This window comes from Microcebus murinus, chromosome 1 (assembly GCF_040939455.1).
Source record: "Microcebus murinus isolate Inina chromosome 1, M.murinus_Inina_mat1.0, whole genome shotgun sequence".
Taxonomy (NCBI): domain Eukaryota; kingdom Metazoa; phylum Chordata; class Mammalia; order Primates; family Cheirogaleidae; genus Microcebus; species Microcebus murinus.
The window spans coordinates 77,213,641-77,229,231 of NC_134104.1; the positions used below are offsets into that span (position 1 = coordinate 77,213,641).

The 15,591-nt window shown below is 41.0% G+C and overlaps 1 protein-coding gene across 6 annotated transcripts in view; it reads left to right on the forward strand.

Moving 5' to 3' along the window:
* The window catches only part of DGKG (diacylglycerol kinase gamma), a 197,373-nt gene that overhangs the window by 17,123 nt on the left and 164,659 nt on the right, over nt 1-15,591 (forward strand). The window lies entirely within an intron of this gene.

Consider the following 15,591-nt stretch of genomic DNA (forward strand, 5'->3'; position numbering starts at 1 on the left):
AACTTGGGCTCAGAAGATTACGTAAGAATAAATAACATGCTCAAGACCACAAATATAGGAAATGTCATGGATGAGATGCTGACTCAGCTTTGTTGGATCCTGGGTTTATACTCTTTTCTGTTTCCTGCCAGATATAGATTTCTGGACACATTGTTTTTTACATCAGAAACCAGTAGTACCAAGGAATAGTCAAAGAGAAGCCTTTTACATGTCACAGGCACCTGTGACTAGCAAAAGTAAATTCCACTCTCTTTTTACATGGGGAAACTAGTGCTAGTGCTAGGTAAAGATTTTAAAAATTTCCCAAGATCACATGGCTAGTAAGTACCAAAGCTAAAGTGAACCAACTTATCCACAAATAAGATATTTCTCCATTTATTCAGGTTTCCTTTTATTTCCCTCTATAAATGTTTATAGGTCTTGCACATCAATTATTAGGTTTATTCCAGGGTACATTGTACTTTTCATTAAAATTTTGAAATATATCTTTCTATATTATGCTATATTTTGTATTTGGCTATTGCTAATATCAAAGAAAGCCATTAATTTTTAAATATTGATTTTATATCATTTACTTTGTGAAGCGATCCCTTAATAATTTATATTTATTTGATTCTCTTGGTTTTTCTAGGTATAGTATCATATTTAAAAATTATGATAGTTTCATCTTTTCTATTCCTATTTGTACACCTCTCATTTCTTTTTATTTAGTTGCATTGTCTAGGACCTCTAGTAGGTTGTTGAATAGTAGAGGTCATAACACGCATTCTTATCTTGTCCCTGGATTTCTTTTTTTTTTGAGACAGAGTCTCGCTTTGTTGTCCAGGCTAGAGTGAGTGCCGTGGCGTTAGCCTAGCTCACAGCAACCTCAAACTCCTGGGCTCGAGCGATCCTTCTGCCTCAGCCTCCCGAGTAGCTGGGACTACAGGCATGCGCCACCATGCCTGGCTAATTTTTTATATATATATCAGTTGGCCAATTAATTTCTTTCTATTTATAGTAGAGACGGGGTCTTGCTCTTGCTCAGGCTGGTTTTGAACTCCTGACCTTGAGCAATCCACCCGTCTCGGCCTCCCAAGAGCTAGGATTACAGGCGTGAGCCACCGCGCCCGGCCTTGTCCCTGGCTGGTTTTAATGGTCATACTTTTAGTATTTTGCCATTTAAGTATGAAGCTTACTGTGGTGTTTTGGTAGATAGCTATTATGAAGTAAAGGATGTTCCATTGACCTTCTGATGTGCAGGAGGGTTTTTTTGTTTTGATTTTTTGTTTTGCATCATATTTGAGTGTTGAAGTTTGTTAATTTTTTCTAGATATATTAAGATGGTCATAAGAATTTCTCTCTTATTCTGTTAATATAGTATATTGACGGGTTTTATAATGTTGACCTAGCCTTGCTTTACTAGAATAAACTCTATATATTGTTCTTTTAATACTATACTGGAATTTACTATTCTATATGGGGTTTTACTTAATTTAGTAGGTGAGGTTAATCTATAATTTGTCTTTATTTGTGCTTTCCTTGTTCAGTTTTTGTATCTAAGTAATGCTAGCCTCATAAAATAAATTGTAACTTAACATCTTTGTCTATGCCCTAGAATATTTATGTAAGAGAAGAATGATCTGTTTCTTGGTGATTTTTAGAACTTGCCTGTAACATTATCTGGACCAGGAGGGTGGGGCAAGTCGACCTTTCAATATTGATTCGATTTAATCTATAATTATTGGGCTAGTCAGGCTTTTCTAATTCTTGTATCACTATTGATAGTTTATATTTTCTCACAGTTTTCCCCTTTCATCTATAATAGGTTTTCAAGTGTAATGGTATAAAGTTGAATATAGTATTCTCTCACAATTTAATATAATCTCTTATATTTATAGTTATGTCTTCTTTTTCATTTCTAATATTGGTACTGGTTCTTCTTTCTCTTCCTCTTCTTTCTCTTTCTCTCTTCCTCTGCCTCTTCTTCTTTCTTTCTTCTTCTTCCCCTTCTCTCTGGCACTCTCTCTCAAATTCTGTCAAAGGATTGACTATTTTATTGTTGTTTTAAAAAAAAAAAAAAAAAAACAATGCTAAGAACAAAAAGGGCTTTGATCTTAACCAAACTGCCCAGTTGTGTTGTTTTGTTTGGGGTTCTAGTTCATTAATGTCTGCTATATCTTTATTACTGCTCTTCTTGGTTTTACTGAAATTTATTTTGTGTTCTTTTTTCTAGCTCTTTCACTTGAAGGCTTGGATTATTTTTGTTTTTATGTACCATATTTTCTCAGAAATTCATTTAAGTCTACAAAGTGGCCTTTAAGCAATGTTATAACGAAATTGAATATCTACTAAACTGATATGTAATGCTTCCATGTTTTCATTTTCTTTTTAAGTAATAAATTACTTAAGAATGCATGAGGCTTCTTCTTGATTCCAATATTGCTACAGATGAAATTTCTTGGGATACAGATTCTGAGATGGAAATTGCTGTGCAGAGTCCTATTAGTTTCATTAGGAAGTGCTCTTGGGAATTACCACTGGGAAGGACAGAAACAGGACTTGGTGAAGGAAGAAGTTGGACTGGCATGGTCCTGCAGAGTTGCTCCCAGTTGGGATGAGGAGCCAGTCCTTATAATCCATACCTTTGTATCTTTCAGTAATTGGGTCTGGGCTGGCCAAGAAGGGGGCATGACCTTGGGCAAGGCAGCTCTTTTCCGTTAAGGCAATTCCTGAAAAGAGTTGACAGCTGAAAGTTGTCTGCCAGCAGTCTTAAACAGATGCGGGATCTGGTTGAAACAGTTCAGCCAGCACCTACTACAAATATTTATAGTTTAATATTTTGGGCGTACATATCAAAATGTATTTAATAATCTTATATTGTGTAGCATTTATATTGTTTGTATTTTTGCTATTATAAACAATGCTGCCACAAATATCCTTGGAGTTGAATTCTTGTAGTAGTAATAGCAGTTGCAGAAGTGATGCTGTTATTATTGTCCATAGTTACTTTCTTAAGATAAACTTATAGAAGTAAAATTTCATAGAAATGTACATTTTGAGGCTATTGATATACAATGTTACTTTGACTAATTTACTTCTACACCAGCAGCATTGGAGAGTTTCTGTTTCCTTGCTTTGTTGCCAACAAAGAGTATTACCTGTTTTTAAATTGTTAACAATTTAATAGGTAGCAACAGCATCTTACTGTTGTTTCTATCCAGTGAAATATGGTTTAAATGAATTTTTCAAAATGGCATTCCCCAGACTAGAATTATGGCACCAGAGACCATGTGGCAAGAGCAAAGGGTTGATGCCTAGCATTTCTAGAAGGAAGCTTAAATATTACTGTGCTATCCACAATAGTCAAATGAGGTACAGAGATTGGAGGTGACTGCTCAATGTCACCTATCTACTAAATATCAGAACCATGATTAGACCCAAGGGCACCTCTTTGATTTGCTTGGAAAATGAATTTGTTCTTCTCCCCAGTTTGCAAACCCCATTAAGCTGTGTTGTTTCTGAAATGGATTCATGAACTCCCCTGTGAAATATTTTCAATGTGTGCTTTATTAAAATGACAATATTTTAAATTATTATAAATATATTTGTATTTCTTGATGTCTGTCTTATGCCAAATACTGCCACGTGATTCCAGTTCCCGTTATCGTTGAGTCACATGGCATATTGGTGGAGAACAGCCTCAAGTCAGATTACCTGGATTTGAATCCTGGATCCATTAATTAATAAAATTTAACTTTTATGCTTCTGTTTCCTCACCTTTAAAATGAGCATAATATTTGTATCTACCTCCTAGATTATTGTGAGGAGGCAACCAGATAATTCATGCAGGTTGGACACCTATAGGGTACAGGGAGCCATCCAGGGACATATTCTCTGGGTAAGTGTAAGGTATAAGCACCCCAAGATGCTGTTGTCCTTGGTGCTGAACTATGATTACATGATCGCCCACTAGAACACTGCTGGTTCTGTTAAGTTGGTGGAGGCAGAGACAACTGACTTCCCAGAGCCTTTTTATATCTGAATCCTGGGCTGCTGGAATGAACCACAGAATCCATCCCCAAGCAGTTTGCAATCTAGAGATGGTATCAGCAACTTCCTAGGTCTGAGAACCAGTACAGATGCTAGGGGAAAATAGCTTTGAATTTAGGCAGACATGAGTTTGAATGATGATGGCTCAGATGCCTGCAAAGAGTCTGGTTCTAGGTTCCAGCAGTATGGTAATACTTACCCTGAAAGATTATTTTGAGGATTGCATCAATGTAGAACAAGTAGTATACTCTCAAGAAATTGTTGCTGTTGTTTATGCTGTTATGGAAAGCAGGAAGAAAAAGAAAGGAGAATTAGAGAATGGGAGATGAAGGGGTGGCAGAGGAGAGAGGGGAGGGAGAACCCAAGAGGTTCATGAAGTGGAGCATGGTGACAGGCCACAAGTTCCTCCTGGTGCACGGGGCTTACCACGCTGAGCATGGTTTTACATGTTGTTCCAAACTTGAATGTTGTTTTTCCGGTGTGGTTTTGTTGTGGTTATTGTTAAACCCCACACACACGCACACAGGCACACACCCATCCACCACCACCACAGTACCTGGCATTGTTTTTTTTGCAGAGCTGTCTCTGCAGGCCTCCCTGAACCCTGTGCTCATGCTCTAGGACTGGGGGTCTGCAGTGTCTCTTTTCTGACAGTTCCATTTCTGATGCAGGGAAGAGCTGCTGGCATTAATGGAGCTGTCAGTTTCTTACTTTCTTGGGTTTTTAGTTTTTGTTTTTGTTTCTTGCCCATTCACTTTATGGTAGGAAACTCTTATCATCTGTTCTATGCTGTGTCTAGATGACATATTTGGCACTAAATGTCACAGAAGGAGTATGAAAAAGAGATCCAGACTGGAAAGAAAGAAAAGTTCTGCAGGGAATATAAGTCATAACATGAGGATTTTAGGAGCGTGGCAGGATGAGTTTTCTGGCAGTCCTGGGCTTCTTGCTTCCCTGTAATGTTTTCCTGCCTCAGGAAAGTGGAGCTGCCTTGAGAGATCCCGAGTCTGTCTGCTTGAGGGCCCTCGCAGGGAGAAGGAATAGCTCCAGGTACTCCCAGCTATTATTTCTCCTCTCAGTCCTGTGCCTGACCTTAACGTCTAGCAGTGGTCACAAGACACTGGCATGTTGCTGGTCCACACTGAACCTCTGCAGGTCTGGGGTGGGAGCTAAGAATTGGCTTTTCTAACGTGCTCCCAGGTGGTGCTGGTGCGGGGACCACACTTTAAGGAGCACTGATGCCAAGTTTTACTTGTGATGGCTCTCAGAAATATTTCTTAGTCCATTTTCTGTTGCTTATAGTATGATATGTGAAACTGGGTAAGTTATAAAGAAAAGAAACTTCTTTCTTGTAGTTATGGAAGCTGAGAATTCCAGGATCGAGAAACTGCATCTGGTGAAAGCCATCCCACTGGAGGGGACTCTGCAGTGTCCCAAGCCTGTGCAGGGGATCACATGGCAGATGGGCTGAGCATGCTAGCTTTGTCTCTCTTCCTCTTCTTACAGAGCCTCCAGTCCCATTCCCATAATAACCCACTGATCCAGTCATCCATAAATGGATTAATCCATGCATGAGGACAGCACCCTCATGACCCAATCACCTCTTGAAGGCACCACCTCTCAGTACTGCTGCATGGAGAATTAAATTTCCACATGAATTCTGGAGGGGGCAGACCTTCCAACCACAGAAAATGTTATACAAATAATCCTCATAACGGCCTTGTGAAGCATGTTATTAATATTATCATCATTCCCATTTAGAGATGAAGAACAACATGTCTAATGTCACACAGCTGTATGTGGTAGCTCCAAGATTTGAATTCTGGTCTCTAATTCCGAAGCCAGATTTGTGCTTGCTGCTTTGGGCAGGCATCTCCCTGATGCTGACTGTGAGTCCAGGGAAGACAGTTCCCTGAGTAGTGATTTCACGAAGGAGGCCTCCACTCACGATCCTTTCCCCACTTCAGCCCCTCAGCTCCGGGGTCCAGAATCAGATTTTCTTGTTGCTATTTACAGCCCCGCCTTTTGTAACATTTCCACTGCAGGGCGCCTAGTGGCAAAGCTGAGTGCACGTCTCCCAGGCTCCACTGACGTGGCACGAGAGCACCAGCAAGTTTCTCTTGGAGTCTCACGTTTTGCCTCCAGATCCCCTGCATGTTTTGCATTCTGTTCTGTGTCCATGTTTAATATAATGTAGATTTTTTTCCCTCTCAAATGATATTAGCTTTCCAGGAGTATGCCATGGTTTTTCTTCTGGCTTCTAGTTTCCCTCCCATTTTGAGGATCAGTGTGTAGGATCTCTACAGTTGGCTCAGTAATGGTATCAGCACCTCGCACAGGGACTGGCACTTCAGTACTCAAAGCCTATTCATCCAGAGGTGTAATGCTGAAAGGAAAAGCCATGGGCTTTGGAACTAAACAGACTTGGTTTCAAATACCAGTCCTGTCACCTTGTCATTTACTAGTTAAAACCCACACATGCGCACATAGGTACACACACACACACACACACACACGCACGCACACACTCGCACACAAGAAAACTCAAGAGAGAGAATCGCTCTGGACCTGTTTCTACATCTGTAAGATGGGCATAAAAAATGCCTTCCTCACAGGGTTTGGTGGATATTACAGATGGCATGTGCAAAGCACCAGATGTGTTGTAATCTATAAATGGAGTTGCCGGTGCTGCTCATTGTTACAATGATTTGTTGAACAGGTAAACAAGTAAATTAATGACCCATCCCTAGACTGTGATGCCCGGAGTACAGACATTCCCTAGACCAACACTGTCTGCCTGTGCTAGACGTAGGCCCCTGGAGGAGCAGTGCTCAACTTCCAAGGGCACAAAAGCCTTTTCTAGACACCAGCAACCCCTACTTGCCTACCCCATACCTGGGGAGCTCATCAGCCTGACATTTTCATGACTCCCTCAGAGCAGAGACTGTTATATTCACTCTGAGGCCACTAATGGGGTACAAAGTGCTCCTCAAATGGAATTCCTCTCTGGATTCTGATGGGTAGCATGCAATTCCAAGAATTTTATTTTTATATTTGTTTAAGGACTATATGTTGGCAATCTACTAAATGAGTTATTAGGCATTACTCATATTTGCTATTCATATACTCAAATTAGTTCATTACTAAGTTCCCCAAGGACTCTAATTCAGTTATCTGTGAAATCAAGCTGCTTCTCAATGCTCAGAAGCTACAGCCCCCGCACTCAAGCAAACGGTTAGAATCCTGTGACCTGGGAAGGGCCATGTTGTTATTAACATTTTTGCATGTCAGTCTTGCTTTAAGTTGGTTGTGGTTTTCAGCTACTGCTACTCTTGCTTTTTAAGTAGAAATTATAGTTCATTTGACTTCATCATTATCATATTAGTTAGTAAAGGATATTTGGTTAACCCTACAGCATGCGGTGATACATATTTGCATCAGAGATATTTTTAGCCTGTAATTTTCCAATTACTAGATTTTTAAGACTTGAATAAGTTGCAGTTCAAGCATGAATCATGCATATCCTGTTGCTAAATAGATACATACAAAATCTGCACCGAAGGGTGCTTCTGTAGTTGTTTTGGTCATCTATAACTGCATAACTAACTACCACCAAATTTGGAGGCTCGACAATCATTTCATTATCCTGCATGACTCTGTGCACTGGAAATCCAGACAAGGCTCAGCAGGATGGGTTATTGCTGCTCTGCATGTTGTCCATTAAGGCTGTAAAATCCAAATGGTTTCTTGTCTCATACACCTGGCACCACGGCTAGGATGGCTTAAACAACTGAAGGCTGGCTGGAATAGCTGACTGAGGTCTTACATCTGGGGCTTCAGTTCTCACGATTAGCTGGGTTGCTCAGTTCTCTCCATGTACTGTTAAGTCTCCTTTCGTCCATGTGGTCTCTATGTGATCTCTCCAGCAAAGTAGTGGAACTTCTTACATGGTAGTTCAGAACCCCTGAGATCACAGAAGGAGCTGCCAGGCCTTTTCAAGTCTTATGCCTGACACTGGGTCAGTGTCACTTCTACTCCATTCTCTTGGTTATGACAAATCACAGGCACAGCCCCTGCTCAGGGCAGGAAGCATGGTTTTGGGAGGACCACCAATGTAACAGACTACCACAACAGTGACAGTTCATTGATGAATTCAAGCAACTTAAATAACTCGCAACATACTATCATGTTAAGCATAATACTCGGTTATAAGTCTATAGATTATAGCTTTCTAATTCTGATAGCCTATATGTGTATAGGTCTTTATTTTAACATTACAATGTGAGTATCATGCATATGTTTTATTAAAAAGTAACTCATAAAGGATATTGTCATTATGGTAACATCATAAATGATATTTACTCCAACCCATGTCTTTTTTTCCTCTCCAATTCTTTATTACCCAATTCTTTTTCTATAGAGCCATTGCAAACAGATCTGGTAGGATCTTCTGCTCCATGCAAATGGCCTCAGTCAAAAAAGGTTGAGAACCACCTTTCTGGTGCTCAAGAAATGAACACTTAGAAATCTGGTAGTAGGTAAATCTACACAGTGTACTGGACACTGTTTTCTTCCCTGAAGGAGTTCAGGTTCTTGCAGGGAAAGGAGTTCACAAGTACATGCAGCGTGGTAAATGCTGTAATGGAAAAAAACCCCAAGTGCTAGTGGAGGGCAGAGAAGATATGCCCAGCCCACTCTGGGCATTAAAGGGAGCTTCTCTAAGAGCAACTTGCACTAAAGTCCCAAGCCTACATAAGAGTTACAGCGTTGAAGAAGAAACCTAGGATGAAAAGCCAGAGATGGGGCAAGTGTCAAGTTGTGACTTGTCACAGTCTGAGAAGAGAAAGAGTTTCTTATCTTTATAGCTGTTAGTCTTTCTTCCCTTATAAAAATGTACTCATTATGGGTTTGCTATAAACCTTCAGATGCATATAAATAAGCTTCCCCAGTCTGATGTCATATGCATGAATTAATGTTTTTAGGAGAGCAAAGAGGAGATGAAGAGGTGTTTGTTCCAGGATAATTGGGTATGACTGATTCATTCGAATGAATAGAGAGACCTGGAGTGCAATTCAATACTCATTGAATTTGCCGCTTTCCTTCTGACTTGTGATTTCCATGCTGACATCTGTACAGAACAAATAGAATTTGATCCAGCATATAAAATTGCAGAGCTAGGAAATGTGTTAGAAACCATTCTTCCCACCCCCTCATTTTATAGACAAGGAAACTGAGGCCCACGGAGCTGAAGCAATTGTTCAGAGTGTCATCGCTGTGGTGACATAAAAGACTCTTCTCCCACCAAAGTCAGACAATAGACACTTTTGAGTTTTATTTAGAAAACCTTCAAACTTGTTTCTGTCAGGAAAGATGCTTACGTAGCTAAGAGGAAAACTGTTCCCACTGTCAAGAGCCTCCATGGGTGGGGGCCGGGGGGAGGGTGCGACCCGACCCGGCAGGCTGCTGAGGGAAGTGCGGAGTTCTGTGAGCTGGAGCAAGCCTCCCCCACCCCCCCACCCCGGGTGTCAGCTGTCATCTCTGTCAAAGGGCAGAAACCCTGGGATACTGTGTGGAGAGTCAGGCAGAGTTTCAGGCCCTTGGCTTTTCGTGATTGATTTAAAGAATGGGGCAACTCCTTCCACGATGCAGCCAAGCACTGAGCTGCAATGGAACAGCAATGATATTAATATGAATATCTGCTGAGTTATTGCTACCTACACCTCTTCACCTCATTCCCCTCCTCAGCAGGGGCATCAGCTCCTGCAGGAAGCTTTTCCTGATCCACTGTGCCTGCTTCAGAACATTGACGCCCATAAATCCCTGGGCATATCTGTACCACTACCTCTGTCAGCTTGAGTGTTAATTCGCTGTGTGTGTGTCTGGCTCCCACAAGAGACCATCAACTACCACAATAGAGAGGTAGAGTTTTGTGGAACACACCTGGGAGAAAGGTAAATTTGCTCAAAGAGTTCCAAAATGTTCAGAAAAGATGTGACCTGCAAGGACATGGGAACAACCCAAGTGCCCGTCAATTCATTAGTGGATTATTAAAATTTGGTGTATGTTCACAATGAAATATTACTCAATTCTAAGAAACGACAGCGGGCTAGCACCACTTATACTATCCTGGATTAAGCTTAAGCCCATTATCCAAAGTGAGATGACACAAGGTCAGGAAAATGGGCTGCACACGTACTCGCCATCAAATTGGTACTGACTAACACTATGGTGCTCAAAAGGTGGTGGTGTTCACCAGGGATTCGGGGGTGGGGGTGGTAGACCCACATCTTAGGGATGTGTGAGCATTGTGGAGGGGAAGGGCATACCCTCTAACCCTAATCTTTGCCTAAGGAGATGCGAAGATATAAATTGTAACCAAAATGTCAAACAAAAAAAACATTTATCAGGTGTCTGGCAGGTGGGAGGGGGAGGAGGGGATGGGTGTATACTTACATAATGAGTACGATGCTCACCACCTGGAGGATGGACGCGCTAGAAGCTCTGACTCGGCGGGGGGATGGGGGTAGGGGTTGCAAGGGCAATATATGTAACCTTAACAATATTTGTGCCCCCATAATATGATGAAATAATTTAAAAAAAGAAAAGATGTGACCTTTTTATCTGGAACCAGACAGATGAGTATTGGTTTGTTATGGGAAGGAAGGAGTGAGGTAGATCAAAGGCATGGTGTATTTGTCAGTTCATTAACTAGTGTTTATGGGGTCCTACCATGTGCTAGGCACATTGCTAGTGTTAGCAGAAGACAGAAGGTCAATTTGGCTGGAACATGGTGTGTGGGGGGCAGGAGGTGATTGGGGTGACAATGGGGAGATGAGCTGTCACCACAGGTAAAGAATCTTCTGGAACTGGCTAAGCAGCCATCCCTTTATCCTGGAGGTCAGGAGGCCTTGGAAGGGCTTTAAGCAGGTAAATGTCTGAGTCAAATTGGTTCTAACTAAGGAAGATCTCTATGGAAGTATGTGGAGTGATTCATAGAGTATACTGTTAAGTGAAAACACAATGTGCAGGCAACAATCCATAATGTGCTACCTTTTGTGTAAGAAAGAAGGGAAAATAAGATATCCTCCATGTGTTTTCTCACTTGTGCAAAAATAAACCCAGAAAATATAAACTTGAAACTATAAGGGGTGGGTGCGAATAAAATGGGGAAAAGGGCGTGGGAACAGAGTAAAAGGAATAGGGGAAAGTGATGTTTCTTTAAGTATATCTTTTTACATAGTTCTGACTTTTAGAACCATACTAAAAAGGAATCAAAGGAAATGGAGAAACACCCTAAAAAGAAAGACAAACAGAAACAAATGGGAGTGAGAAAGAACTAAGCTAAGAAACTTTTAAAAGTATTATTTTGAGGATGTGCTGTTGGCAAAAACAGGAGAACTATAAACAATTCTTGAACTCTATTTTGTTTTTCACAGAGATGTGGACTAGCAACTTTGAAACTACCTTCTGTGTATTGAGCAAATAAGTATATTGTATTTAATGGAAACAAAATTTGTTAGAGAAGAAAGTTTAAAAATAGGGAATGAAGGGGAGGTTACAATTGACACAATAGTGATGGGCTGGATTTGGAGGTGCGAGTATGACCTCAGGTTTTTTTTAACATAGACAGATGGAGATAAGGGGTGTGGGTGAATAAAGATGCACATATTTTCTGTCCCTGTCCCTGTCCCTGAGAGGGCCTTGGAAGCAAGGACACCCCTGTAGCAGTGAGCACACCTAGCATCCAAGCCTTTGGTTTCAAACACCGTTCTCCACTGAAAGGAATCAGGGCTTCTTTGATAACTTCGAGCTAAGGAAGTATGAGATGACCCTGAAGTATCTTATAGTGCCAGAAAATAAGGATGTGCTCAAAGAACGATGGGGATGTGTCTACAAAACAAGGAACCACCTTGAATGAGCTTCTACTGAGCAAATCTGGGACAATTGGAGAATCAAAAGATAGCAACAGATTATAACCCAGTGAATAAAATAAGAATCCATGAATATAAATAAATATGCATTATATATAAATGTAATATACTTTCATGTTCATTTATAATTATATACAATTATTTTATATATTTATAGTTTTTATTTATCTTATATTTTATATTTATTTATAGTATATACAGTATTTATAATATATAATGATATAAATAAATTAAGAAAGGAAAACTCTTCTTTACAAATAGACTCCCAACTAATAAATGTAGAAGGAATGATGAAATTAAAAAATCACTATTATGGTAATAATTAATCCAGGCAAAAATCATCAGTGAATGCTAACACTAGTGGATAAAAATTTGATGTGTGATTACAAAATTACAATAACCTGGAGTAGGATAAGATCAAGTTCAGAAACCTATGGCACAGCACTAGAGACTTTTCACCCAATTACTGTCAGTCAGCTGGTTGTTTAAGCCATGTTGCTAAACATTGTATTTGCAATAGGATGATAACAATAATTGAGTGTTCACTATGTGATAGGCATCGCACTAGGTGGAGATTGGGGGTGTGTGGCTTTTGCATGTGTTAACTAGCTTACTCCTAACACCAACCCTGTAAGGTTTTGCATTAGTATCCTCATTTTTTTAGAAGAATGTACCAAAGTTTAAGAAACGGAAAGTTTGTCTGGAGTAAAATAGCTAAGAAAAGGCAGAGCCCAGATTCAAATTCCTGCCTCTTGGTTTTGAGTTCAGTGTTGATCTATCGTGCACTGTGTCTCTGGATCCTCTTATATCTCTGTGCTTTGAAAGTCTGCAGAATGATTAGGCCATACAGGCATTCGTAAACAAAAGGATTGGTGGCTCCTTCTTTCTCCTCACCCTATTTACTAAATACCCCGCCTCATTTTCCTCATCTGCAGAATAGAGACAGCTATACTCAATTTATATGTTGTGGTGGGGACTAAACCCAATAATGTATGTAAAGCATATATATATAGCACAGTGTAAAATAAGTGCCCATTAAATGACAGCAGTGGCAACAGGTAGTAGTGGAATTTCCAGATATGATGAAAAATGTTTCTAAAGGGCACCCCTCACTTTTGGACTAAATTGATAATCAAGAGCCAGATCATAAAGCACTTTGTGTATGATCAAAAGAAAATTAAATCTTATTTTATAGGCAATAGAAGCCACTGAAGAATTTTATTACAGAGACAGATGTGATCTGGTTAGCAATTTAGAGAGCAGACCCAGGTGAAGAGAGCAGCACCCAAGGCAGGGAGAGCAGCAAGAGGCTGCAGTCAAATACCAATCAATAGACAATGAAGGTCTGAGTGATGAAGGGCTGGTGTGACGAAGAGGAGGGAGCCCACAAAGGACAAACTCCCAAATTGGTGCCTGGGTTTGGCAGGGAAGGAAGGGGGAGGAATTTATCTGAGGCTCCTAGGCCTCTGGCCCAGGCACTGATCCTCTCAGGTATTACCAGAATGCAGCAAAGGAGTGTTTGGTTGCAGATCTGGGATGGTTTGGGAGGAAGTCACAGTAGGTAGGTGACTATTCATATCTGGATTAAGCCTTCTGAGTATCTGGAGAGGAAAGGCTCAAAGAAAAGATGCTAAGTGTTTGTTCTGAATATCCTGATCTTCAGATGTAGGAGACAGCTCAGGGCTGGAGCAGCAGGCCTGGGGGTCACCGAAGCCATGGAAGTGATGGAGTAAAAGATGTAGAGTAAGGAGAGGGCTCAGGGTAGGATTTTGTAAATACCAGTTTTTAAAGATGGCAAAGAAGAGGCTGAAGGAGACTGAAGAGGAACACTCAGAAAGATAAGAGAGTTCAAAAGTGGGAGTTTTCTGCCAGGTCAAAGGCTGCAGAGAGAGCAAATGCAGCAAAGAAGGACTGAAAGGTGCCTGTTGTATTTGGCAGCTAGGTCACTGGGGACCTTGACAGCAGCAGGAGCCAAGAAGCAGTCTAGTTGGCCAGATGAAGAAGAGAGTTGGACTTTTAAGGAGAGAAACTAGAACTTGACTATTCCCAGGATGGAAGCATCCCACTCCCTTGCCATGCTTTCCCACCTACTGTGGGAGAGCCCCGGTGGGGGAAGATCTTCCTTACAGAGCTGGAGTCTCTCTCCCTCCAGCATCTTTCCTCAGCTCTAGTTCACTCCTCCAAGGCCACACCTGATCTAGACACTCCTCCAGAGGCTATCCAAATATGCCTCCCACTGGGTCATCTCACCCAGCACTGCCATGTGCTCTGGGCTCCCCACACTTGCCTCAAAGTCAGTCTCCAGGGTAGATCCTATTTTAGTAAAACTGGGATTGTGCTTTGGTAACATTGGAGCCTGTGTTTCAGTTGGTCTTTATTTCTCCTCCTATTATGCTGATGGCTATCTAACCAGTTTTTAACCTCAACCCCAAATAAGAACACACACTTCATAGTGTGATCAGTATACATATATACCATGTTTCCCCAAAAATAAGACAGAGTCTTATATTTATTTTTCCTCAAGAAGACACCCTAGGGCTTATTTTCAGGGGATGTGTTATTTTTTTTTATGTACAGTACAACAATCTACATTTATTCAAATATAGTTAAGTCACCTTCTTCTGGAACAGCATCATAAGTCTCCAAAGCCCAAATTCCATCCTGAATTTCTTGCAACTCTATTTCCTTTAGAACCATTGGCCCCAATCTCTCATGTTAAGCAATAGAGCTCTCATGGGGCAGATGAGAAGGGCTGCTTGTCTTCTTTACCGCTCTGCAAGGAAATGCATGGGCTGCCCAGATATGCTGCGTAGCCATGCCCATCACTAGGTCTTATTTTCGGTGTAGGGCTTCTATTGCACAAATGCTTAGAAATTCTGCTAGGGCTTATTTTATGGGTAGGTCTTATTTTCAGGAAAACACAGTATGTATAATTGAAAGAAAAGTCTCATGACATAATACCCTAACTATTGTAGTTAGATGCACTCTAATATTTTCAATTCCATCCCATTTTATTTTGTTCTAGTTCATGTTTTTAAATGCTGATCCTGGGCCGGGCGCGGTGGCTCACGCCTGTAATCCTAGCTCTCTGGGAGGCCGAGGCGAGCGGATTGCTCAAGGTCAGGAGTTCACAACCAGCCTGAGCAAGAGCGAGACCCCGTCTCTACTATAAATAGAAAGAAATTAATTGGCCAACTGATATATATATATAAAATTAGCCGGGCATGGTGGCGCATGCCTGTAGTCCCAGCTACTCGGGGGCTGAGGCAAAAGGATCGCTTGGGCCCAGGAGTTTGAGGTTGCTGTGAGCTAGGCTGACGCCATGGCACTCACTCTAGCCTGGACAACAAAGCGAGACTCTGTCTCAAAATAAATAAATAAATAAATAAATAAATAAATAAATAAAATAAATGCTGATCCTGACCCATTACATTAATGTCACAACCCACAAAACTGATTTAATGACTGAGGGTATGAAAGACTCCGAGCTAGGAGAGGCTCACAGCGAAAGATGCTAAGTGTTCATCTGAACCTGTCCCCTTCCCCTCCCTCATTGAGGCACAGGCCTTCCCTCTGACCTCCTTTTTATGGCTCTGAAAGTCGGAGAGCTGCTTCAGTCACTAGATGT